This window comes from Bos javanicus, chromosome 7 (genome assembly GCF_032452875.1).
Source record: "Bos javanicus breed banteng chromosome 7, ARS-OSU_banteng_1.0, whole genome shotgun sequence".
NCBI classification, from domain to species: Eukaryota; Metazoa; Chordata; class Mammalia; order Artiodactyla; family Bovidae; genus Bos; species Bos javanicus.
Genome location: NC_083874.1, coordinates 61,697,653 through 61,724,654, shown reverse-complemented (window position 1 = coordinate 61,724,654; position 27,002 = coordinate 61,697,653). Strand labels below are relative to the sequence as shown.

The 27,002-nt window shown below is 41.5% G+C and overlaps 1 long non-coding RNA gene across 7 annotated transcripts in view; it reads left to right on the top strand.

Moving 5' to 3' along the window:
- The window catches only part of LOC133251500 (uncharacterized), a 48,980-nt gene extending 22,026 nt beyond the window's left edge, over positions 1 to 26,954 (top strand). For 6 of the 7 annotated variants that reach the window (XR_009737653.1, XR_009737656.1, XR_009737658.1 and 3 more), the window contains one exon: positions 1,743 to 4,266. This is a non-coding gene — a long non-coding RNA (uncharacterized LOC133251500). Of the gene's footprint in view, positions 1 to 1,742; positions 4,267 to 7,400; positions 7,522 to 25,565 lie in introns of those variants that run through there. The other variant, XR_009737655.1, reaches the window with a different exon arrangement.
- Positions 26,955 to 27,002: the final 48 nt, after the last annotated feature.

Genomic DNA, 27,002 nt, shown 5'->3' with positions numbered 1-27,002 from the left:
CAACTAAAGGTCAGACTGTCAAATTAGATTAAAAAAACAAGACACAACAATATGTTGTCTATAAGAAACCCAATAAAATGCAAATGTTGCTGAAAAGTAAAGATAGAAAATAATACATAGCATGCAAATGCTAATCCAGAGCAATGGAAAGTGGCTATATTAATAGCAATCAAATTAGATTTCAGAGTATAGAATATTTACAGGGATGGAGGACCATGTAGAAATGATAAAGGGCCAATTTTATAAGAAGAGAAGACAATTCTAATTCTTTGTACACCAAATAGCAAAGTTTCAAAATACATGAAGCAAAAAGCTATAAGTCTGTGAGAAGAAAGTGACACATCTGTAGTATATACTCAGGAATGTCAATAACAATATCTCAGTAATTGACAAAACAAGTAGAAAGAAAGTCGTTAAGGACACAGTAGACTTAAACATGACTCTGAACCATCTTCACCTAATTGACAGTTATAGGACATGCCACAACACAATAGCAGAGTACAAATACAACTTTTTCTCAAGAGCCTATAGACCATTTACAAAGTATCATTTACTTTATGTGTCATAAAATTAAGATTTCAGCAAAATATAAGGTATGTACCTTATTCATATCCTTGTTAGCATGAAACTACTGTGGAAAAAAATCATTAATGTGGGATCCTTAATGGAATCCTGGAAGAAAAAAGGACTTTTGTGGCAAAACTGATGAAAAACAAATGAAAGTTTTAGTTTAGTTAGTAATATTGTTACCAATGTTCATTTCCTTGTTATGATCATTGTACTACAGGATTAAGATATTAACATTAGGGGAGGCTGGGTGAGGAGTATATGGAAACTCTCCACTATTTTTGCAACTTTACTGTAGGTCAATATAAGATTTTTTAAAATGTAAGTGAGGTTTTGCCTATTAGCTTTTGTGAACTGCTGCCATAGTTAAGATAGTAAGAAAGACTTAGGTTACAGACCTAGGTTATCACTTATTACCTATGTAACTCTGGGTAAGTTGCTCAAGTCCTGTGAACCTTTGTTTTTTTAATTTGTAAAACAGATGTTGATACCTTAATTCTAAAATTGTTATGAGAATTAGGTATGTAGGTTATGGGCCAAGTACAATGCCTGGCACATAGGAGGCAGCCGCAGACTGTTTTCTTCCCGCTGCACAGCTGAGTTGACCTGTGTGCTATGCCCCTATTCTTTTGGAGCCCATAGTCCAGACAGAAAAACATTCTGATCATTTCAGCTTTACTGTACGTGATTTCCTATCCGAGGACACTCCTCAGTCTACCTTGTACTGTTTGTGATTCAGCATTAATGATTCTCATGAGCACGCAAAGAGAGTAACAGAAAAGATGACGATACACTCTACTCTACAGTGAAGTCCTTGAGAAGAGGATTAGTAAAACGCTTCCCCAGATTCACCACCCAGACCTGAGTACAGGGCTTTTCACAATTATATTGAAGTTAGTGGAAAGTAAGAAAGGAAGAGAATCTGACCACACACCCAGTGAATGAGGCTGTGGCCAGTGGCTTTTTGTTTTTGTTTGGCTTTCCATTGAAGGAGGATCTGTGTCCCCTACATCCTGGGCTGCTGCCGCCTTTTCCCTTCTTTTTCACCCCTGGTGGTTCCGTGCCAGGCAAAGGGCCAGCAGAAGGATGGCGTTGAGTTGATTTGTCTTCTTCCAGTCATATGGTGATGGGAACTTTTATCAGGAGTTTGGTCATTTTCCTTTCTTTTCCTCTAGGCTTCAGCATGGTTTGGGAGACCTTCTGGCTTCCATCCTGTTAATCATGCAGCTTTCAGTCTGCAAGCTTGAGATGAGGGATCCCACCACTGGAACTTTAGCTGTTCTGATACAGGCTTGCTGGTGGTATCTTCTGCAAGCATCACACCCATGCTGCCTTCTGGGGAGAGACTGGTACCTCCTGCCGACATACTGAATTGCCCTCTGAGGACAAGGAGATGCTCACAGGCCTTGCTACCTCATAGGTGGGTACATGTTGGAAGCACCTGCCCTGGCCACGCTGGTTCTGCTTCTTCCTGGATTCATGAAGGTTGCTCCTGCCAGTGCTGGGTTGATCTGCCCCGAGTGTGAAGACTTGGTGGATGCCATGTCATAGTACCTGCCATCATTGCTGCCTCCCCTGCCCCTGCTGCCATCCTTTTGCCAGGTATCGCAGGTTTCATGATGGCAAGAGTACGTTGTCCCATAAGACTGCTAGGAGGACTCTTGGAGTCCTCGCTCCCCATTAAGCATAACCAGAAGAGATGACTTTAACTAGCTCAGAGATGATGTGAAGTCAACCTGATGCTGACCTGATCTTGATGTTCTTCTCCGAAGATATTCATGACCTGTGCTGAGGGGGAAGAAACAAATAGAGAAGGAAATGAGTGAAAGGCCTCTCTCCCTCTCCTTTGAATAACTCAAGGGCTTGTAATTAGAAGAATTTTTGATGTTAAGTCCAATCTCTTTAACATCCTGTCATATGGTAGTGATTCATGTTTTGCTTGAACAGTTCAATTGTTAATAAGAGCACAAGTGAATGTCCTCATACCCCTTTATTTTTGTACACTTTTTGTTCATACAGCTGCAGAATAGATTCCAAAGGCAGTTCATGTTTTCACATGAGCCTCACAGCACCAACTGCTTTGTAGCAGCAAAGCACCATGGCGCGGTTTTCTCCTGAATCTTAGGTAGACTCTTCTTGCCCTCTGCCTCTGCTGCTGCTACTGCTGCTAAGTCACTTCAGTCGTGTCCGACTCTGTGCGACCCCATAGATGGCAGCCCACCAGGCTCCTCTGTCCATGGGATTTTCCAGGCAAGAGTACTGGAGTAGGGTGCCATTGCCTTCTCCAGTCCTCTGCCTCAAAGGCAGATAAATCCACTCTGTCCCAGCTGGGATGGCCTGAGCACTGCTAGAGCTCTTCCCTGATAGTCTTGGGAGGTTTTTCCAGTAAATGGAAAGATCTCCAGCACTTAAAGAGCAACACACCTGAAGGTAAAAAGAGCAACTGGTGGCAACTTTCAGATGGAGGCATTGCCTGCGAATTGATTGCCTGTGCAGATCCATGCCTGTGGGTTGCTATCTTAAGTTCAAACAGGGCTGTTAACCCTTGGCCTAGCCATATTCTCCTCGCTCTTTTCAAAGAGGGACCAAGTCCTGTGCATTCTACTTCACTTCTCACATCCACCTCTTTTTCTTGACAGGCAAAGCCCTAATTTGGATTAAGTACATTAAGTACATCACTGATCTCATCATGTTAGTCGCTCAGTCATGTCCGACTCTTTGTGACCTCATGGACTGTAGCCCACCAGGCTCCTCTGTCCATAGAATGGCTCCCTGCCATCTGCTAAAATAAGTACATGCAAATCCCTCCCTCCATCCCTCCCTCTGGCACGCAAGGCCCATTGAACATCCTCAATCTCCCTGTCTGGTGTTACTTTCCACAATCCCCCTTATACACTCAGTCGAAGGTCTCTTCCTCCACAAAGGCTTGGTGAACCTCTGGGGCCATGTCATATCTCTGCTTCCTTTGAATCCATACCATATTTGGGAGTCCTGCCACAGAGACACCTAACAGCTTCAGTTCCACATTGGAGTGTATTCTTTGCATCACTGTCTTTGTTCTGCTCTATGATTCTTAAAGGGAGGGACTGAAACGCCTAGACTCACCTGGTCAGCTCTAAGGTCTTTGTAGGCTTGAGCCATGTGAACCATGTAATGCAGCAACATAGATTTGTTGCTTAAGGCTATCTTTTGTGAAGATGGCTGAAAAGACACATTACCTCCTGTCCCAGTTTCCTTATCAGCCTCCTAAGGATCTGTTTCCCTAACTCCTACAAGCAGTGTCTGGTAAATGTGGTGAACCCATACCTAGCGCCCTTAGACAAAGGGGCCCTCTAGGCAGACCTAGCCCCTCAGGCAGTGTGGCTAGTAGATTCCGGGCTGAGGCAAGCCAGCACCGTGATGGTCACACAGCTGGTGAAAGAAACGCAGCCTGGATTGTGGATCTCACCCTCAGCTCCAAGCCAGGGGAGCCAGGCGCCCTGGTGCCGTGAGCTGCCTGCAGAACTGTGTGGGACAGCCTTACTGACTCTCAAACCTCAGACTTGAACTCCCCCACCCTTCCCTACCCCCAGCCCTACTCAAGTTCACTTGCTCATCAATCTGAGCAGCTTAGCTTTCCTTGTAGACCAGAGGTCAGCCAACCATGGGCTGTATCCAACCCACTACTTGTTTTGGAAATAAAGTTTTACTGGAAAACAACTTTATTTTACATGTTTTCTATGGCTGTTTCTGTGCCACTGTGGCAGAGTTGAGTGACTGTAACAGAGACCATATGGCTTCACAAGGCTAAAATGTTATCTTGCCTTTTACAGAAAAAATTTGCCTACCATGTCCTAAACCTCTGTGTGTCTGGAACTTAGTTCACCCGAAGCACCTCCACTGCTCATGTATTTTATGTTATTACTGAGAGTCTGCTTGTAGTTGGTCTCTGCTCTTCTGTCCAAACAACCTGAGCAAGGGCATGTGTTCCTTAGGGCTTCCAGGGCTCACCTACCTGGTGTGAAATCCATCTTCGCTCCTTAGTAGCCTGTAGCCTTGGGAACCTCACTTTACTCAGGCATAAGATGGAGATGGTAGAAGATGTGCAGTGTATGAGTTAATACACTCAGTTCCAGCGGGGACAGATCCAGTAGGATGTTAAGTAGATGGGAGTGGATTTCAGCACCTTCCTCTGTAAGAAGCGCATGGAGAATTTGGCGTTGGGGATCCAAGTGTGTGTGGATCTTCTCCACAGGCAAAGGAAGGTGGAACTTGCTGGTTCAGCTCTTCCCTGTCTGGATCCAGTTCCATTCCTGCCACATTTTGGACTCACCACCTTGGGGCTCCCACGTGCTTTCCTATGCACACACCTCACACTAACCCCCTTTTATTTATTTATTTTTTTTGTTGATATGCATTTTATTTATTTTTTTTCTAATTTTATTTTATTTTTAAACTTTACATAATTGTATTAGTTTTGCCAAATATCAAAATGAATCCGCCACAGGTATACATGTGTTCCCCATCCCGAACCCTCCTCCCTCCTCCCTCCCCATACCATCCCTCTGGGCCGTCCCAGTGCACCAGCCCCAAGCATCCAGCATCGTGCATCGAACCTGGACTGGCAACTCGTTTCCTACATGATATTTTACATGTTTCATTGCCATTCTCCCAAATCTTCCCACCCTCTCCCTCTCCCACAGAGTCCATAAGACTGTTCTATACATCAGTGTCTCTTTTGCTGTCTCGTACACCGACTAACCCCCTTTTAGCCTCAAACCTCCAGAGGGTGGGACAGCCCAGAGCAACTGAGGATGGGACGGGGTCAGTGATTGTTGACCACTTAGCCTATTGTACCAGAGATGATCGAGCCCGTGGACGCAGATTGGCCCCCACGCAGGGTGTGGAACCATGGTGGGCAGTCTGGAGGGCCATCCTCTAGCCTGATGCACCAGTTCCCTGCAGCCTCGCTGTGTGCTGCAACGTGGGCAGCCGACAAGACTGCAACTCTTTGGCTCCCTCAGGAGCCTCCACCTCAGCCTAAGCCACTGCGCCTGGCCGCTTTTAATCCTCTCTTGTCCACTGTGAACTGTCACCGTCTCACACCCGTGTGTCCTTGGCCCCCAACAACCTCCCTCCCCCAAAACATAGTGCCGCCCTGCTATAGACCCTGTGACCCTCTGGAGGGATATGGGAGCCTAAGTCTACTCTTCCAAGGTTTTGGAAGGAGAGAGATATTCATAGAACTCACAAGATGTGCTGCATTCAACATTTGGATCCACCACAAGGAGTAGGCTTATTGCCAGTCACGGACAGTGATAGTGAAGTGAACACAGATCTGGGGGCCTCAGGAAGAATACCATGGGGCCATGGGTCAGGAAGCAAGAGTTGTGCAAGATTGCTAGAAATTACCACATAGACTGGAGGATGTGCTGAGGATAGAGTCAGCAGGCATCAAGCCACAGAAGGCATTTTAAGGCCAGAGGGCACCAGAGAAGTTTACAGCAAGACTGTGACAAATGACGTTTAGGTTTTAGGAAAAGGGTTCCAGTAGCTTCTTGAAAAATGGCTTTAAGAGGAATGTCTGTGAAATCTGACCAGTTATTAATATGAGGCTCCACAACAGTCTAGGCAAGATATAGTGACCTGATTTAGGACAGTAATTGTTAAGAGAAAAGAGGTGCCAAATTCAAGAATCATAAAGGGATTAAATCAACAAGACATGGTGATGAATTAGATGGGGTGGTGAGAGCATGGATCTTGGGGCTTAGGAGAAAGTGGGACCTAAGAGGACCTTTCTTCTCTGGTACAGGAGGAAAAGATGGTTTAGGCAGAAATGATTTGGAGAAGCCAGGAGAAGACATTTGCCTAATGCCCTCCATTTGTTCTAGACCCAAGAATTCTTTTTAATTTATTTTTAATTGGGGAATAATTATTGTGCAATACTGTGTTGGCTTCTTTCATACAACAATGTGAATCAGCCATGACTATACATATGTCCCCTCCCTGTTGAACTTCCTCCCACCCCAGCCCCACCCCACCCCTGCAGACTGTCACAGAGTGGTGCCGAGTTGAACTCTGTGTTATATAGCAACTTCCTACTAGCTATCTCTTTTACATATGGTGACGTATATGTTTCAGTGCGACTCTCTCAAATTCTGCCACCCTCTCCTTCCTTCACTGCGTCCAAAGTCTGTTCTCTGTGGTTGCATCTCTGTTCCTGCCCTGCAGATGGGTTCATCAGTACCTTTTTCCTAGATTCCAAATATAAGCATTAATATATGACACTTGTTTTTCTCTTCTGACTCACTCCACCCTGTATAATAGGCTCTAGGTTCGTCCACCTCACTAGAATTGACCCAAATGCATTTCTCTTATGGCTGTATAATATTCCGTTGTATATATGTACCACAACTTCTTTATCCATTCATCTGTTGATGGACATCTGCATTGCTTCCACGTGCTAGCTATTGTAAATATTGCTGCAGTGAACACTGGGGGAGGGTACATGTTAGACCCAAGAATTCTTAACCTGAGGTCCATAAGGCCCTTGGCAGTCTATGAATGGAATTCAAGGAGTCCATAAAGTTGGTGGGGAACATTTACATTTTTATCTTCTCTTTTTGGTGTAAATGTAAACTATTTATTTTAAAAAGCACTTACATAATGCTTAGTATATTCTAGTTACTGTTCTGTATCCTTGAACACATTCGTTAATCTTCATAACAAATATGTTAGTAAGTGCTGCCGTCTCTTTTTCACATTAGAGGGAAACGTGTTATTCATCTATTGCTACGTAGCAAATTATTCAAAAACATATCGACTTTGGACAACACATATTTATCATCTCACAGTTTTAGGGCTCAGGAATTTGGGCACGCCCTCAGCCTCTCACAGGGCTGCAGTCAAGGTGTTAGCCAGTTCCAAGGACTCGTCTGAAGACTTGATTGAGAAGGGATCTGCTGCCAAGCTCATGTAAGTTGTTGCTGAATCCAGTCCCTCCAGGGCTGTTGTGTTGTGGGCCTCTGTTCCTTGCTGGCTATTGGCTGGTTGCCACTCTCATTTATTTGTGGGCCTCTTCAGCATGTCAGCTTGCTCCATCAAACTCAGAAAAACAGCAAGTTTGCCAGCAATATAAAAGCCATACAATTCTGGAACCTAGTGGAAGTATGATCTCCTCATCATTGCTTCTGTTGGTTAGACACAAGTTACTCAAAAGGATGAGATTATGTAAGACTGTGACTAGAAAGAGGCAGCGATCACTGGGGGCCGCTTTAGAACCTATCTCCTGCAGGAACAAGGCCCAGAGGGAACCGTTAACTTACCCAAGACTACACAGGTAAGGGGCAGCCAGGATTCCAAACCGAACAAGGCAACTCTAGAGTCTGTGTTCCCACTGAACGGCGCTTCTTCTTATGGTGTAAATTGGGTGTACCAGTGTATGTGTTGAATTTTCTGTGAGGTCACACTAGAAATTGTGGATAAATGTTTCCTGAGAGAAGGAGAGAGTGGATAGGATATTAACTCTATCAGGTATGTAATCTGCAACTATTTCCTCCTAGTCACCGGTTGCCTTTTCATTTTGCTGATGGTTTCCTTTTCTATGTAGAAGCTTTTTAGTTTGATGTAGCGCCACTTGTTTATTTTTGCTTTTCTTGCATTTGCTCTGGCTGTCAAATCCAAAAAATCATGGCCAAGACCAGTGTCAAGGAGCTTCCTATGTTCTCTCCTAAGAGTTTTATGGTTTCAGGTTTTACATTGAAATCTTTCATCCATTTGGAGTTAATTTTTGTGCATGGTGTAAGACAGTGGTCCAGCTTCACTCTTTTTGTGTGTGGCTGTCCAGTTTTGCCAACAGTATTTACTGAAGAGACTGTCCTTTCCCTTTCTTTACCACTAGGGCTTCCCAGGTGGCACTAGTGGTAAAGAACCTGCCTGCCAATGCAGGAGATGTATGAGACATGGGTTCGATCCCTGGGTCGGGAAGATCCCCTGGAGAAGGGTATGGCAACCCACTACAATATTCTTGCCTGGAGAATCCCATGGACAGAGGAGCCTGGTGGGCTACAGTCCATGGAGCCGCAAAGAGTCAGACATGACTGAAGCAACTTAGCACACACGCACGTCCTTTCCCCACTGTGTATTCTTGCCTCTCTTGACGTAAATTAATTCACCTTACACATGTGGTTTATTTTCTAGGCTCTCTTTTCTGCTCCATTGATCTGTGTCTGTTTTTATGCCAGTACTGTACTACTCTGATTATTGTAGCCTTGTAATATAGGGATCATGATGCCACCAGCTTTATTGTTCCTTCTCAAGATTGCTTTGGCTATTCTGGGTCTTTCATGGTTCCATACATGGGGAATTGAGGCTCCTTGGTGAGGCAGGTGGTCAGTTAACAGGAGAGCCAGATCTGGAACCTGTCACCCTGGTGCAAAGCTCTGGCCTTCCATTCAGGGCTCTGGCAGAAGCCGGGCAGACTGTGTGAAATAAGACCTGAACTCCTTGCTGTGCCCTCATTCCCCAGACCTCCCTGGGGATCTCCTTAAAAGTTGTCTGAAACTTAGCAGCAGAGAGAGGGGCAGGGGAAATACATGAGTGAAGAAGGGACAGAGATGCAAGAGTGGTGCGTGGAGAAAAAATGGAGCAGATGGGAAAACAGAGGAGACCCAACAGGGTGAATTGGGAGGGTAGGGGGCAGTGCAAGAAACCGTATCTCAGGTCTGAACAGCATTGCTCAAAGCCCTATACGTGACATCCAGTGGAACCTGCCATCTTAAAGCTGACTTTAGTCTGAGCAACCCTAACTTCAATCTGTCCAGCCAGGTGGGTAAAGTTTCCGTCAGTTTATCAGCAGTATCTTTGTCAAGCTTCTTCTTTTTTTTTTAATTCACATTTGTTTTACACATGACAGTCATTGTGCCCTGTCTTCAACGTTTAATATCATCCAACTCATCCATACCTACAGCCTTCACAGTGAGGTTACCCAAGTCAAGCCGTAAGGACGCATTCTAATCTAAGCTATAAAAAGCCTAATTTTGTGTTAAATCAGGATAAGCCAGTGCTCTAGAGAAAACACATAAACTGCTAAGTCCTCTTCTTGTCCCAAGTTGGTCATCCTGGCACCTTGCAGGAGCGTTGATTCCAGCTGTTAAGGTTATGAATTCTCCCACACTGGGGCCAAGATGAATCTATTCCCACTACAGGAATTTCCAGACAGGACAGAGAGAATGGCATTAGCTGCCTCAACAACTGACTTGGTTGGGGTTAGAAGCAGGGACTCAAATACCATGGAAACTCAGAGTCACAGAACCACCAAACTTAAGCTAGGCAACAGAGTTCACCTGATAGAATGCCTTGCTTTTGCTTCAGGACATAAGGACATCTTTTCCTGATCAAGGGTGTATTTTATCTCCTTTATAATACTGATTTAGTGAAAATGAGTGTATTGTCACACAACACAAAAATATGCCATTATTCAATGGCTGCTGCTATTTAAGCTGAAACAATTATTATATATTCCTAGTGAACTGAACTTTTTAGACACTTTAGAATTTTAGACAATTCTAAAGTGTCTTCTCATAAGTCTAGTTATTTATTCTATAAAGCCTACTCTGACTAATTTTAGCACAGTACCCAAGTTTCCCTTTTGTCAGACTTTATATGGGGCTTTCTTCCTGTAACTGAAATAACTTTTTAGTTTGCTTTGTATTTATGTTACTTCCCTGGTGGCCCTGCTTGCAATGCAGGAGACCTGGGTTTGATCCCTGGGTTGGGAAGATCCCCTGAGAAGGGCATGGCAACCTATTCCAGTATTCTTACCTGGAGAATCCCCATGGACAGAGGTGCTGGTGGGCGATAGTCCATGGGGTTGCAAAGAGTCAGACATGACTGTGTGATAAAGTGCATATTTATGTTACATCTCACATGAGGAACATGTGGTTCAGTATTCCATTTAGTCTTAAAGTCTTTACTTCTAATTAGTATAGTTCGTTTACACTCAGTGGAATTAATGTTTATTTTGATTTAGTTCCATCATTTCAGTATTTGTTTCCTATTTCACTTACCTATTATGTAATTGCACTTAATTTTTTAGCATAAAGCCATAATACAGCATTGGAGGAGGACATAGCAACCCACTCCAGTATTCTTGCCTGGAGAATCCCATGGACAGAGGAGCCTGGCAGACTACAGTCCATGGGGTCGCACAGAGTTCAACACGACTGAAGCGACTTAGCAGCAGCAGCAGCAGCAGACTGTTTCGCTCAGTCATGTCCAACTCTTTGTGATCCCATGGGCCGTACAGTCCATGGAATTGTCCAGGCCAGAATACTGCAGTGGGTTGTCATTTCCTTCTCCAAGGGAACTTCCCAACCCAGGGATCGAACCCATGTCTCCCACATTGCACACAGATTCTTTACCAGCTGAGCCACCAGGGAAGCCCAAGATTACTGGAGTGGGTAGCCTATCTCTTCTCCAGTGGATCTTCCCAACCCAGGAAGCAAACCGGGGTCTCCTGCATTGCAGGTGGATTCTTCACCAGCTGACCTACCAAGGAAGCCCTGGTATCCTATAATTTTCATTTCCTATAATGTTTTATCAAGTTGGGCATCAAAGTTACATTGCCTTTACAAAATGTGGTAAAGAGTAGCCATGTTTTTCTATTCTCTAGAAAAGTTTGTGGTAGATTTTTGCTTTCTTCCATTATAAATGTTTAGAAGAATTTCTCTTGAAAATCATCTGAACTTATAGATTTCTTCATGGGATGATTTTTAATGTTTTATTCAGTTGTTTTAATAGATAGACCTGTTCAGATTTTCTATTTTTTCATGAATTGGTTTTAGCAAGTCATGTTTTCTAGGAATTAATACATTTCATCTAAGTTGTCAAATTTATTGTCAAATTGATTCACAGTATCTTCATATAAATTTTGTAATCCCTATAGAATATTTTTCTCTTTTTTCTGGCCCTTATAAGGATTCATTAATTTAAAAAAAATTTTGTGTCATAGCAGTGGTATTCTGCACATGAGAGGAGGCAAACTTAGCTATTGTTCCCTGCTGCTGCTGCTAAGTCGCTTCAGTTGTGTCCGACTCTGTGCTACCCAACAGATGGCAGCCCACCAGGCTCCGCCATCCCTGGGATTCTCCAGGCAAAAATACTGGAGTGGGTTGCCATTTCCTTCTCCAACGCATGAAAGAGAAAAGTGAAAGTGAAGTCACTCGGTCGTGTCTGACTCTTAGCGACCGCATGGACTGCAGCCTACCAGGCTCCTCTGTCCATGGATTTTCCAGGCAAGAGAACTGGAGTGGGGTGCCATTGCATTGTTCCCTATTTAACCATAAATGCAATTATTTTTTAATGACTCGTTTACTTCTGAGTCAGGACAAAGGGCTTCCCTGGTGGCTAAAGAACTGCCTGCCAATGCAGGAGATGCGGGTTTTATCCTTGGGTGGGGAATATCCCCTGGAGAAGGACATGGCAACCTACTCCAGTATTCTTGCCTGGAAAATCCCATGGACAGAGGAGCCAGGTCGGCTACAGTCCACGGGGTTGCAAAGAGTCGGACATGACTGAGCACAGCACAACAGCATTCCAAGTTCCTATGCAATATTGTTCTTTAAAGACATGACTTAGCAACTAAACAGCAACAGGGCAGAAATGCATGAATGTATCACCAGCACTGTGATATGCCTAGTGCATATTTGACAGTTAATTTTTAAAAAACCGATTACATGTTGATGGGGTAGAAAAGAAAAAAACTCCCACAGAATTTGAGCTATTTTCAAACATGTGTTTTGCCAGCCCTGTGCCTGGCTTATAAAGATGTTCAATATTTTATAATAAAGTATTACTTTATTTTATAAAGAACCTTTCAAATCAATAAGTAAAGGTGAACAGGCTAAAAAAAAACAGCAGAAAATAAAACCAAAAATATTTACAAAGTGTGTATCTGAATATTCAACGTAAGTAGTATTTAGAAACTACAAACTTACAGAAGAGGATGTTCTACTCATATACAATTGAATAAACTCGAATAGGCAAAGAAACAGCTTGAAGATTTTATGTAGATCTGGGTGCAGGGAAGAAGATTCCCTTATAAAATGATGGCATGTTGGCACAATATTTCTGAGAGGAACGATAGGAAAATGCATATCAAAAGTGAAATGAATCAGAAAGAGAAAGAAAAATACTGTATTCTAACGCATACATACAGAATCTAGAAAAATGGTACTGAAGAATTTATTTACAGGGCAACAATAGAGACAGAGAATAGACTTATGGACACGGCGGGGGGTGGGGGCGGGGAGGGTGAGATGCATGGAAGGAGTAACATGGAAACACTTATTACCACATGTAAAATGAACAGCCGACGGGAATTTGCTGTATGGCTCATGAAACTCAAACAGGGGCTCTGTATCAACCTAGAAGAGTGGGATGGAACGGGAGATGGAAGGGAGTTTCAAAAGGGAGGGGATATATGTATACCTATGGCTGATTCATGTTGAGGTTTGACAGAAAACAAAATTCTGTAAAGCAATTATCCTTCAATAAAAAAAAAATAATTTAAAAAAAGTTTAAAAATTAAACAATACCCTTTGATGCAGCATTTCCTTTCTAAGAAAATTGTTGCAGAGAAATTATCAGATAACTGGATAAGAATATAGATGCAAAAATTTATTACTTACGGAAATAAAATGTAAAAACAAAACAGGCCTTTTTCAGGAGGGAATGTTACAGAGACAATGCACTGAAGGAAAAAGGTCAACAAGTTAAGGAAATTTTTATATCTTAATTATTGATGGATATTAATGGATTTTCTTCCAATGACTCAGAAACAAAATAATAAAAAAATAATAATTGTTATGATCACCAGGTGGCAGCATGGCTCTTTTTTTTTTCTAATTTTATTTTATTTTTAAACTTTACATAATTGTATTAGTTTTGCCTCCCTCTGGGCCGTCCCAGTGCACCAGCCCCAAGCATCCAGCATCGTGCATCGAACCTGGACTGGCAATTCGTTTCCTACATGATATTTTACATGTTTCATTGCCATTCTCCCAAATCTTCCCACCCTCTCCCTCTCCCACAGAGTCCATAACACTGTTGTATACATCAGTGTCTCTTTTGCTGTCTCGTATACCGGGTTATTGTTACCATCTTTCTAAATTCCATATATATGCATTAGTATACTGTATTTATGTTTTTCTTTCTGGCTTACTTCACTCTGTATAATAGGCTCCAGTTTCATCCACCTCATTAGAACTGATTCAAATGTATTCTTTTTAATGGCTGAGTAATACTCCATTGTGTATATGTACCACAGCTTTCTTATCCATTCATCTGCTGATGGACATCTAGGTTGCTTCCATGTCTTGGCTATTATAAACAGTGCTGCGATGAACATTGGGGTACACGTGTCTCTTTCCCTTCTGGTTTCCTCAGTGTGTATGCCCAGCAGTGGGGTTGCTGGATCATAAGGCAGTTCTATTTCCAGTTTTTAAGGAATCTCCACACTGTTCTCCATAGTGGCTGTACTAGTTTGCATTCCCACCAACAGTGTAAGAAGGTTCCCTTTTCTCCACACCCTCTCCAGCATTTATTACTTGTAGACTTTTGATCGCAGCCATTCTGACTGGTGTGAAATGGTACCTCATAGTGGTTTTGATTTGCATTTCTCTGATAATGAGTGATGTTGAGCATCTTTTCATGTGTTTGTTAGCCATCTGTATGTCTTCTTTGGAGAAATGTCTATTTAGTTCTTTGGCCCATTTTTTGATTGGGTCGTTTATTTTTCTGGAGTTGAGCTGTAGGAGTTGCTTGTATATTTTGAGATTAGTTGTTTGTCGGTTGCTTCATTTGCTATTATTTTCTCCCATTCTGAAGGCTGTCTTTTCACCTTGCTAATAGTTTCCTTTGATGCAGAAGCTTTTAAGGTTAATTAGGTCCCATTTGTTTATTTTTGCTTTTATTTCCAATATTCTGGGAGTGGGTCATAGAGGATCCTGCTGTGATGTATGTCGGAGAGTGTTTTGCCTATGTTCTTCTAGGAGTTTTATAGTTTCTGGTCTTACGTTTAGATCTTTAATCCATTTTGAGTTTATTTTTGTGTATGGTGTTAGAAAGTGGTCCAGTTTCATTCTTTTACAAGTGGTTGACCAGATTTCCCAGCACCACTTGTTAAAGAGATTGTCTTTAATCCATTGTATATTCTTGCCTCCTTTGTCAAAGATAAGGTGTCCATATGTGTGGATTTATCTCTGGGCTTTCTATTTTATTCCATTGATCAATATTTGTCTTTGTGCCAGTACCATACTGTCTTGATAACTGTGGCTTTGTAGTAGAGCCTGAAGTCAGGTAGGTTGATTCCTCCAGTTCCATTCTTCTTTCTCAAGATCACTTTGGCTATTCGAGGTTTTTGTATTTCCATACAAATTGTGAAATTATTTGTTCTAGCTCTGTGAAGAATACTGTTGGTAGCTTGATAGGGATTGCGTTGAATCTATAAATTGCTTTGGGTAGTATACCATTTTCACTATATTGATTCTTCCAATCCATGAACATGGTATATTTCTCCTCTATTAGTGTCCTCTTTGATTTCTTTCACCAGTGTTTTATAGTTTTCATATATAGGTCTTTAGTTCTTTAGGTAGATATATTCCTAAGTATTTTATTCTTTTCGTTGCAATGGTGAATGGAATTGTTTCCTTAATTTCTCTTTCTGTTTTCTCATTATTAGTGTATAGGAATGCAAGGGATTTCTGTGTTGATTTTATATCCTGCAACTTTACTATAGTCATTGAGACTTTAGAGGAAATGCTTTCATAGCGTCATGCACTATGGTAAACTCCAGCACATTAGAACACCTACTGAAGCTCCCCACTGAGATGTTAGGGAACTCCATACTTTTAAAGTTCTTCTTTAAATGAGAATATACCCCCAGTGATCCAAGTCAGCTCTAACCACATAGAGCATGACTGCTCTCCCCTCCAGAATTTGGAAACATTTAAAGATAGCTAGCACTGTTTTCCAACATTTAATCTTATCTTTTCCAGGTGGAAAAGTCTCCAGTTTTCTGCTTTGCTCTTTATAATGCTTTAGTTTTCTTGCCGTATTCATTCTGCTGTCGTTTCCACTTTTTCCAGTCAATCATGTAGCTAGCTAGTGCTTTGCGTATGTGTCTTTGGAATCCCGACACCAATGCTTCCTACTAGTATGTGCTTGGGCAAATTACTTAAGCACTCTGTCTTTCGGATTTTTCAACCATGAGTTAGGAAAATAATAGAACCTATGACCTCAAAGGTTAGTGGTGAGGATTAAATAGGACAATTGTGAAAAGTAGATAGCACAAGGTGTGGCACACATGAAATGCTCAATTTGTGTTAGCTCGAACTAAACTTCTGTTTTCTAAAAATAATACTCATGGAAATCTAATGAGAATGTCACTAAACTGCCTAGCATAGCATATGGTGCTCAAGGGCTTCCCAGATGGCGCTAGTGGTAAAGAACCCATTAGGAGATGTAAGAGACTTGGGTTCGATTCCTGAGTGGGGAAGACTCCCTGGAGAAGGGCCTGGCAACCCACTCCAGTATTCTTTTCTGAAGAATCCCATGGACAGAGGAGCTTGGCGGGCTACAGTCCATAGGGTTGCAAAGAGTCAGACACGACTGAAGCAACTTTGCAAAACAAAAAACAAAAAAAAGCACGACACAGGAGAGCCAGCATGTAAGGGACACCTAAGGGCTCTGTGACTCATGACTAATGAAAACATAAATGATGGCAAGAGTGATGGCTTGGTGTTTTGTTTCTCTGTTTTATGAGACCTTGTTGGGTTTTTGTTTTTTTTTTTTTTTAAGATAGTTTTATGTTTAAAGCAAAATAAAGAGGAATGTAGAGAAATTTCTCATAGACTCCCCTACCCCTCTACATGCACAGCCTCTTCTATTATTAACATTTCCCATCAGAGGGGCACATTTGTTGCAATTGAGGAAGTGACATTGAACATCATAATCACCCCACCTCCATAGTTTATATTATGGTTCACTCTTGGTGTTGTAGTTTCTGTCTACTATAATGTTCCTTCTCCCTAAAGAGTGTCCTTAACATTTTTGTAGCATATTCTGCTGGTAATCAATTCTCTTAACTTTTATTTGTCTCATAGAGTCTTTAATTTACCTTGCAAGTAGTCCTGTTTCTGATTAAAAACCTATGTGTGATTTTTTTCCAGGTCTGGCCATAGGCAATTACAAAGTCTTTCTTGACCTAAAACAAATAGACTGACAAATATTTCTCCAGCAAATGTGGGTTTATTCAGGATCAGCAGAGAATTGCAACTCGGGATCTGCAACAATGGGGAGCCACATGCAAGTCCCCACACAGAAGGTTTATAGAGGAGGAGAGGAAATTAGGGGAGGGGGCTGTAGTTAATAAAGAATTCACGGCTTTTCACTGTCTGAGTTCTTGCCAGGAAAGAAGATGAATCTTCTTCCTATTGGGCTCTGCAGTGGTGCTGAGTGTGAGAGCTCCCCTTTCTGGTCTCCCAACTCTATTTAGTTGAGGTTTCTGTTTATTAATTTTTTATAACTTTATCCGGCTGCCCTCCTCACACCAGCCTAGACTTGGCACACAGCTTGTGCATTGCAGTCTCTGAAAGGAATTGCAGTCAATGACACAGTCCACCCGGCCACACGTGCTGTTTTGTATATCAGCGTTCCTGGTTCAAGTGTCTCTGGAGATCTCTTTATTGGGGTCTCTTGGCAGAAGCCTTCCTCAGACACTTCTGCTGAAATCCCTTTGTTGGGAACAGAGGAGGGAACCCATGTTCTCCACACTGACTCAGTACCCAATACCTTTCCAGTCTAGTCTTCCCTGCTCTCCCTGCCCCTAGCCTCCAGGTTCATAAAATTGCAGGAGCTTTCAGATCAGGGGCTCCCTCAGCAGTGAGACAAGCCCCACATCTTTGCTAATCCACTTAACCCTTAATAGGAGTTACCATTCCATGAGGGAAAATGGAATGGAGGAGTCAATGCTTTCTCCTGTTTAGCCTCTTGCTTGTACTATGACAGTAAGCAGTTAAAAACTTGTCTGTTATTTTTATTTTGCCTTGTTGTCATTGGCTGCTCCAATAACCGGGCTCCTGACACCTTGACTTTGAAAGGTGTTTTTATTATGACTGGAATTCTGGATGGACAGTTTTGAGATTCAGAACTTTAAAGATGTCATACCATTGACTCCCTGCTAGGACATGTATTTCTTATCCTTATTACTCTGATTTAATGTCTTCATCTTCTTGATGTCTTAAAAATTTTCTTTTCATCATTGATGGTCAGAAGTTCAAAAATAATGAGTTTAGATTTAAGGGTGGAGATATTTGGTTGGTTATTTGGGGGGGTTGCTGTTTACATTGCTCATCATTTATTCTATCTGAGGTTTTTCAAACATGAAACTTTGGTTTGATGTCTTTCATTGTTTTTGAAAAATTCTTAGTCATTATGTCTTCAAATATTTCTTCTGCCTTGTTCTCTACTTTCTTCTTCTTGTGGGACTCCAGTTATGTTTACTTTTGTTTGTCATAATGAAAAATCATCTAGTGACTGTTGGATTTATTGTGCCAATAATTTAATTGTTATATATACATTCATGTGTGAAAAGGCACTCTAGTGTGCCTTTCTTATCCTGTCTTCATACGACTATGTTATCAAGTAAAACTAGCTTCATTGCATAAACTTGGGATGTGGTTCTCTTTTTCTCACATTTGGGGATTTTGTAAGGGATTAGAATTAACTCTTTTTGAAATTGTTGGAGAATTGCCTATATAACTTGCTGTACATGTGTTTTGTATAGGAGAAGATAATAACTTTTTTTGTAATTTTATTCATTGTTACAGGGACTATAGGTTTTTTATTCTTGATATATAGTAAGTTTTATTTTCTCAGAAATAGTCATGAAATTATCAACACAAATTACTTTCTGGTATTCTCTTACCATATTTTAATCTAGACTGAATTGATAGTTATGTGTCTTTTTAAATTCTCTTGTCCAAGGATGATCTTTTGATTTTCTTGATTCTCTCCATTTTACTTTTGTTTTCTAATCAATCATTTTTATTGGTTTCCTTTGTTTTCTTACTAAATCTGCTCTTAGCATCTTCACATATCTTTATCAGGAATGATTTTATTGTACATTTCTTACCTTCTTTATTTGGACTCACTTTTATTCTGCAGTCTCCATTTCTAAGATAATAACCCATGAGTATACAATAAAATATGCAAAACCAAAAAGCTTTTTTTTTACAAAACCAAAAAGATTTTGATACGTGATTTCATAATCATTAATTTATTGATATTTTAATTTACATGGTTTCTTCTTTGAACTCTGGGTTATTTATACATGCGCCTTTAATTTTCAAATATATTAGGCATTAAACTCACCTTTTTTGTACTAACTTCCAATTGTGTTGTGGTCAATAAACATGCCTATTCTTTGAAATTTGTGAAGATGAGTTTCTTGTTGTTCACTCAGTCACGTCCAACTCTTTGCAACCCCACGGAATGCAGCACACCAGACTTTGCTGTCCTTCACCATCTCCCGGAGTTTGCTCAAACTCATGTCCATTGAGTCAGTGATGCCATGCAACCGTCTCACCCTCTTGTCACCCGCTTCTCCTCCTGCCCTCAATCTTTGCCAGCATCAGGGTCTTTTCCAGTGAGTCACCTCTTTGTACCAGGTGGCCAAAGTATTGGAGCTTCAGCTTCAGCATCAGTCCTTCCAATGAATATTATGGGTTGACTTCCTTTAGGATTGATTGGTTTGATCTCCTTGCTGTCCAAGAACTCTCAAGAGTCATCTCCAGCACCACAGTTGGAAAGCGTCAATTCTTTGGTGCTCAGCCTTTTTTATGGTCCAACTCTCACGTCCATACATGACTACTGGAAAAAACATAGTATTGGCTATATGAACCTTTGTCAGCAAAGTGATGTCTCTGCTTTCTAATACACTGTCAAGGTTTGTCATAGCTTTCCTTCCAAGGAGCAAGCATCTTTAAATTTCATGGCTGAAGTCACCATCTGCAGTGATTTTGGAGCCCAAGAAAATAAAGTCTGTTACTATTTCCATTGTTTCCCCATCTATTTGCCATGAAGTGATGGGACCAGATGCCATAGTCTTAGTTTTTTGAATGCTGAGTTTTAAGCCAGTTTTTTCACTCTCTTTGATTTTCATCAAGAGGCTCTCTAGTTCCTCTTTGCTTTCTGCCATTAGGGTGGTATCATCTGCACATCTGAGGTTATTGGTATTTCTCAATAGCTTATGACCTAGTTACTACAGAATCAATTTTTATAAATGTGTTTTATAGTTTTGGTGAGAATGTGTGTTCTTTAATTGCTCACTACAGATGTCTATATATCTATATTTATCAAGATAAGATTACTTGTGTGGTTTTATTCCTCTTGAGTTGTCGATAATTGAAAGATATGTTTAGCCTATTCTTACTGTGAGTATCTTACTTTCTCTCTGATTCTATTATTTTGTGTGTTATCAACTTTAAAGCTATTTTATTAGGTACATGTATGTTTGTAGGTGATGTATCTTCTAAAAGAATTAGTTTTTTTTACTATGTATTTGCTCCCCTATGCCTAAAGATGTGCTTCATCTTAAAACATTCTGATAATATAAAGAATTATATTGGCTTGGCTTAGTGAATTAAAGAGGTAAAAGCGTTTGTTCACACGGACTTCTTGGCCTGAATTCCTCATCTCTGGTGAAAAGGGTGTCCTTCTGCCTCCAGAAACAGGGAGAGCACCTTTCACCTTTCACAGGAGGTTTATTTCCTGCTTTCAGGGAGACAGAGAAGACGGTCAAAGTGTCCCTTTTGTGTCGGTTGCTTCTTAAATAACTGTAATTCAAAGTAATATGCCATTGTGGCATATCTGGGGGCAGCCTGCCCTGGGCCCCAGAAGTTTGTACTATCCCTGGAAAGCTGGCAAAGCTTCATTCACATTGATTACCACCCTTCTTTCTCTCTATTTCTCCCCTTTCCTCCTCCTTTCCCTTTTCAGTTTGTATCATGTTATACCTCCTTATCCAATAATGTTTACTCTTTAGCATTTTTAGTCCATTCATGGAATTGTTGAAAAACTTTATCATCCCACATCAGTTTACCAAGTGTATTAGTTTTCTAGGGCTGCCTTAACAAATTTCCACAAATTTAGTGGCTTAAAACAAGGCAAAATTATTCTCTTACAGTGTAGGGTGCCAGAGATCTGAAGTTGAGGTGTCAGCAGAGACACACTCCCTCCAAAGGCTCTGGGGGACAATGCATTGCCTGGCTCTTCTATCCTTTGGTGGCTCTGAGCATCCCTTGTCTTGTAGCCACATCTTCCCAGTCTCTGCCTCTGTGGTCATATTACTTCTTCCTCTTTCTGTTTGTCTCTCCTCTAAGTGACTTTCATAAGGATGCTTGTCATTGGATTTAGAGCCCACTCAAATAATCCAGGATGATCTCTTTTATCTCAAAATCCTTAATGACATCATCAAAGAACTTTTCATCAAATAAGTTCACATTCATGGGTTCAGAGAATTAGGCAGTGGACATCCTATTTGGGGTGGGAGGGAGTGGACACCATTTAATCCATTACACTAAGAAAGAGTATTAGTCCCTTCTGAAAGCGTCAGTCTTCTTGCAACAAAATGGAAAGTTGTACTTTATTTAGCTTAACTTCCCAAAATTCCAAAATAATTCAGTACTAAGTATGAACACAGGAAAAATAATTAAGAGCAATCTACTGCCCTGATGTTCAGAGATTCCATAAATTATTCTTTGGCCATTTGCTGTTCAACTTCTAGATCACAAAATATCTTCATTTTTAGAGTAGATATCCACTCTTTGTTGTACATGACCCAAGTAATCGTTGTGTTCAACAACACAACAACTTTCATATTGGATTTTTTCCTAACACAATTCTAAGTGTGTTTTCTGAGGTATAAATCTTAATTAAAAGTATAAGTATAAAAAAAGACTCCAGTAGTGGAAATTCTAAAGCCACTAATAACAATTTAAAATTCCTTAAAATATATTCCTTATATTGTTGTGACATGACTGAGCACATATGCACACTTGGTGTGATAAACTTAATTCATATATTGGGACCCAGAAAATGGAGGGCGACCCCATGGTCCAGCCTACATCACCTATTGAAAACTCAGTCACTTACTGGAAATACAAGGAATCCCGACATTCACCAACCACAACCCTCCAACTCAGCTTTAGCTAGCTTACCTTACCCTAATTTCTCAGATTGTTTAGCTGCTGTGATATTATAATTTATAAGAAATACATATATTTGGTCATTCAGATGACTGAAGTATATTTCTCATATATTTTTGGTCTTCATCCACAGTTCTGACTCTCAACTCCCCAAGCCCTTGGAATTTCCTGAGCAGTAAGAGCAATACTCATTTGTTATAATATTTGATCTCTTGTTCTCAGTTCCCAAAAACCCTTCAGAGCTATAAAGGTGAAATAGGTGTCTTGTTATTCATAATGAGCCCCTTTCACCACATCTGGGTTATGTTCATGAGGTGATTTTTGGAAAGCAGCTAAGGATGGGGGCTGGGTGCCAGGGAAACCAAACCCAGGAATAGAGGGGTGGAACTTTCAATCGCACCTCCGTTTCTGGGTATAGGAGAGAGGCTAGAGGTTGAATCACTCACCAATGGTCAATGAGTTAATTGATCACACCTAATAATGAAGCCTCCATAAAAACCCAAATGGAGGGGATTTGGAGAGCTTCCTGGTTAGGAAAGCCAGAATTTTTTTATGTTCCTGCATACCTAGCCCCAGACTCCGTGAGGACAGAAACCCTTTTGTTTGGAAACTTGCCCTATACGTCTTCTCATCTGGTTGTTGATTGAAGTCCTTTAATATCCTTCTTAATAAGTGAGTAATGTAGGGAGTAAATTTCCTGAGGTCTGTGAGCTGTTCTAGAAAATTAATCAAACACAAGGAGGTCAGGGAAACCTCTGATTTATAGCCAGTCAGAAGGACAGGTAACAACCTGGGCTTGCAGTTGGCATCTGAAGTAGAGGGTGGTGTTATGGGACTGAGTTCTTTCCCTGTAGAATCTAATGCTATTCCCAGGTAGATAGTGCCAGAATTGAGTTGAATTATTGGACACCTAGGTATCTGAGAATTGCTTATTGGTGCAAGGAAACCCCTCCATCCCCTGCCCCCCACCTCCCGCATGTGCACACACATGTGCACGTATGCACACACACACACACTTTTGGATTGGTTTTGGTACAGAAGCTTAGTTGCTCCATGGCATATGGGATCTTAGTTCCATAACCAGGGATTGAACCCATGTCCCCCGCATTGCAAGGCAGATTCTTAACCACTGGACCACCAAGGAAATCCCTCTTTGTTTTTAGATAACATAAGCATTGAGTATTTACACAGGCCCGGCTCTCTATAAATATTTTAAGTCCAGAGCATGTCATGATCCTTCCAGGGGCCCTGTAGAGATAAACATGATCTCCTTTTACTTATAAGGGCAGCGAAGTTCCAAGACAGCTATTTTCAAGAAACACACTGGTGGAGCCAGAGAGGAATTCAGTCTGCTTGACTTAGAAGATTTTGCATGTAAACAATTCACTCTATAACGGTATCTGTCCAAATGTAAACACATACAATCATTTCTACGATTTTGATAAATATTGTTAGAGACCTGTTAACACAGAAACTTTTTTTCTAGCATGTAAATCTTTATGGAAATTGAAGAGTCTTTCATATACCTGAATTAAATTATTTGTGTGATTTAGACAATGTAAAAGTTGCTTCTTCAACTTTGGGGATTAAGGGTTTCAAAGGAAAATTTATTATTACCATCATCATCTCACAATCCTTTTTCCATTCTCTCTCTTTAGCAAGAGTCATGTGAAGACCTGATTAAAGTTTAATCTTTCTTAAGATTTTGAAGATTGTGCTCTTAAAAGTTTAGAAGGCCATTTCTGTGGAGAATTAAAACTTAGAAATTGAAAACTTGGTATTTTACTAATTGTGAATTGGTTATGAAATAATTTCTGAAAGGAGGAGAGGTATAATTTTTATACTAGTTCTAGGGCCATTGGTGTATTTAGTGCCAATCCTCAGGGGGTCAGTAGGGAAATTTCTCATGGTTTTAACTAGTGATTTTTAAAATCCCACCCATTAGGATCACAGGTGTTTTTACATTTGGTGTTTTACTTTGGTGTTTTTACATTATGGGCTACCTGACAGTTACCATTATTGAAAGACTCCTATGAGTCAGACGCTGGCCAAATCCTCTACTTACATTATCTCATTTAATCCTTCCCATTAAGGATCAGAAGAAGCTGTCGTGACCATCAGACAGGTGGAGAAACTGAGATTTGTCATACAGATCACATTTATTGAGTATTTGGTGTGTTTTATCTTTCCACCTTGCACCTGTGACCTCACTTAATACTCATAACAATTCTGTGATGTAAGTGTAATTTTACATCTATCTTACAAGATGAGGAAATTGAGGGTCAAAGAATTTATGTTACTCGCCCATGACCACAAAGCTAGCGAATCACGAAGCCCATATTCTTCAGGCCCTTGCTCTTAATCTCCTGCTATACTGACTCCGAGAAAGGGAGGGAAGGAGGAAGACAGCCAACACCTAATGCAAAATGTGAATCTTCCACTCAGAGATGATGGGATGAGATAAGTCATGAGAGCTATCTTCAAAATGTTCAGGCACTGTCACAAGGAAAACGAATTTGATCTCTTCAGGGTGGCCCCAAGAGGGTCAAGCTGCTGCCCCTGGGTCCCCTCCTCTCTCACTGAAAGGAAGAATTCTGACAGTAGTTTCAGCAAGAAAATGATTCCTTTTCCCTGAAACACGGCTCTCCGATTTTAACCTGCTCTCTGATCACCCAGGGAGGTTGTTTTTACAAAGCAGACACTCAAGACCCTCTGCCAGGGATTCTCAGTGAGTGTGAAACAGGGTCCTGAGGGCTGCGTGTGTTAGCAAATGCTCCTGGGTGACCCTGATGCAGGTGGCCTAGGGCCACACATGTGTGTGTGTGGTTAGTTGCTCAGTCACATCCGACTCTTTGCGACCCCATGGACTGTAGCCCTCCAGGCTCCTCTTTCCATGGGGATTCTCCAGGCAACAATTCTGAAGAGGGTCTCCACGTCCTCTTCCCAGGGATCTTCCCAATCTGGGGTTTGAACCCAGGTCTCCTACAATGCAGGTGGATTCTTTACCATTTTGAGTCACCAGGGAAGCCCAGGGCCACACAGAGAAACACCAAATAGGCAGCAGTTGGCAACTGTATGGTTAATAAGGGGGTTCCTTCATTTCAGGGGAGGCTGGGTTGGGTGGTCCCTGTGTTACTTACATCCGGAGTCTCTGAAGGCAGAAATGTAAAATAAACTCTTGAGCTGCCAGAAACGTGATAGGATTGCCTGGAAATTTCTGTGAGCTGACTGCTCCACATGGAAAAAAGAGCTCTATTGCCATCTGGTGGACTGCCTAAAAGTCTTCATGTTCAGAAAACCTAAAACTGTTGGAGGGTTTTCTCATTTAATTCTGATACCATCCACTTTTTGTTTGTTTGTTTCAATTAAGTTTTATTAGAGTATAGTTGCTTTACAATGTGTTAGTTTCTACTGAACAGCAAAATGGATCAAATATATGTATATATATGCCCCTGCTTTTTCAGATGTCCTTTCCATTTAGGTCACCACCGAGCACTGAGTAGAGCTCCCTGTGTGATGCAGTAGGTTCTCACTAGTTATCTATTTTGTATGTGGTATCAGTAGTGTATATATGTCAATCCAATCTCCCAATTCATCCTACCCTTTCTTTCCCCCTGGTTATCCATATATTTGATCTCTACATGTGTCTCTATTTCTCCTTTGCAAATAAGATCATCTATAACATTTTTCTAGATTCCACATATATGCATATAGATAATATTTATTTTTCTCTTTCTGAATTACTTCACTCAGATACCCTCCAGTATACAGACCAGGAATATGACTCAGGAAGGCTGGGCAGCACACACAGCTTCGGGCCCATACCCAGAAGTTTCCCAGTCCACTGCTTCTTATTGGATTCACATCAGCACCGCCAATGCCTCCAGTGGTTAAGACTCTGCACAGTTTCTATCCCTGGTTGGGGAACTAAGAACCTCATGCTGCATGGTCAAAAAAAAAAAAAAAATCCATAAAAAAAAAGAGCACACGTGGGCATGTGGAAATGGCAACCCACTCCAGTGTCCTTGCCTGGGAAATCCCATGGACAGTGGAGCCTGGTAGGCTACAGTCCATGGTGTCACAAAGAGTTGGACATGCCTGAATGACTGAACACACCACATGGCATGGGGCACACACACCCATTGGCCGCCTTTGTAGCTGAGGCTACACAGTGCCAGCCTCAGATGGGTGAACACAGCCTGATAGCCAACCTCCCTCCCTCCCTTATTTAGTTCCCCAATGGCTCAGCAGGTAAAGACTCTGCCTGCAATGCAGGAGACACAGGTTCAATCCTGGGTCAGGAAGACCCCCTGGAGAAGGAAATGGCAACCTTGGTATTCTTGCCTAGAAAATCTCACAGAGGAGCCTGGCAGGCTACAGTCCATGAGACCACAAAAAGTCGGACACAACTTAGCAACTAAACCACCATCACCAAATCATGTATGAATCTCTGGGTAAAGTTTAGTTAGGAAAATGGGAGTTTTCCACATTCAGTATAGTTTTTACTTTCCAGCCTCTGCCACCCAGGAAGGCATGTTGGAATATAGGTACTGAGCAAACCAATCAGAATCTTATATGTCTATCCCTCCTTGACCATTTTCTCCTAAACCTTCCTCTGTTACTTCTATATTACATTCTATTCCTGGAAAGAATTGTCTGTTCCCACTGTCTCCCCTTCCTAACCTCCCATCCTTCCTTCACTTACAAAGTACAGTTGTATCCTTCTCATAGTCGGTTGATATCACATGGCCTTTCAGTCTCCTTGCTTTGCCTCCCCCTTCCCCTTCCACTCCTCTTAGCCATCCTCCCAGTACTGCATGAGGGCCTAACTCCTCCCGGTCTGTACTCTGCCTGGGTGTTCCTGTCCCCCTGTGTAGCATATCTACCATACACAGATAATCCCCCCCAAACATAATCCCAGCCATAAAAGTTTTCCCAGGTTTCCAGTAGCATCCTGAAAGGGTCCACCTGCATATCACAAGCACCTGAAACTCAGCATACTCAACCCAATACTAAACTCATCATCTCACTTCCAAAATCTGTTCCTCTCCCTGCATTCTTTGTGTAAACCGCACAACTACTCACCCATGAGCTAGACCCCTGGAAGTCAATTTGATTGTCCTCTTTCCCTTTCTGTTCCAACATTCAACCTGCCCCTAAGGCCATAAATTCTGTGGAATCCTCTTATTG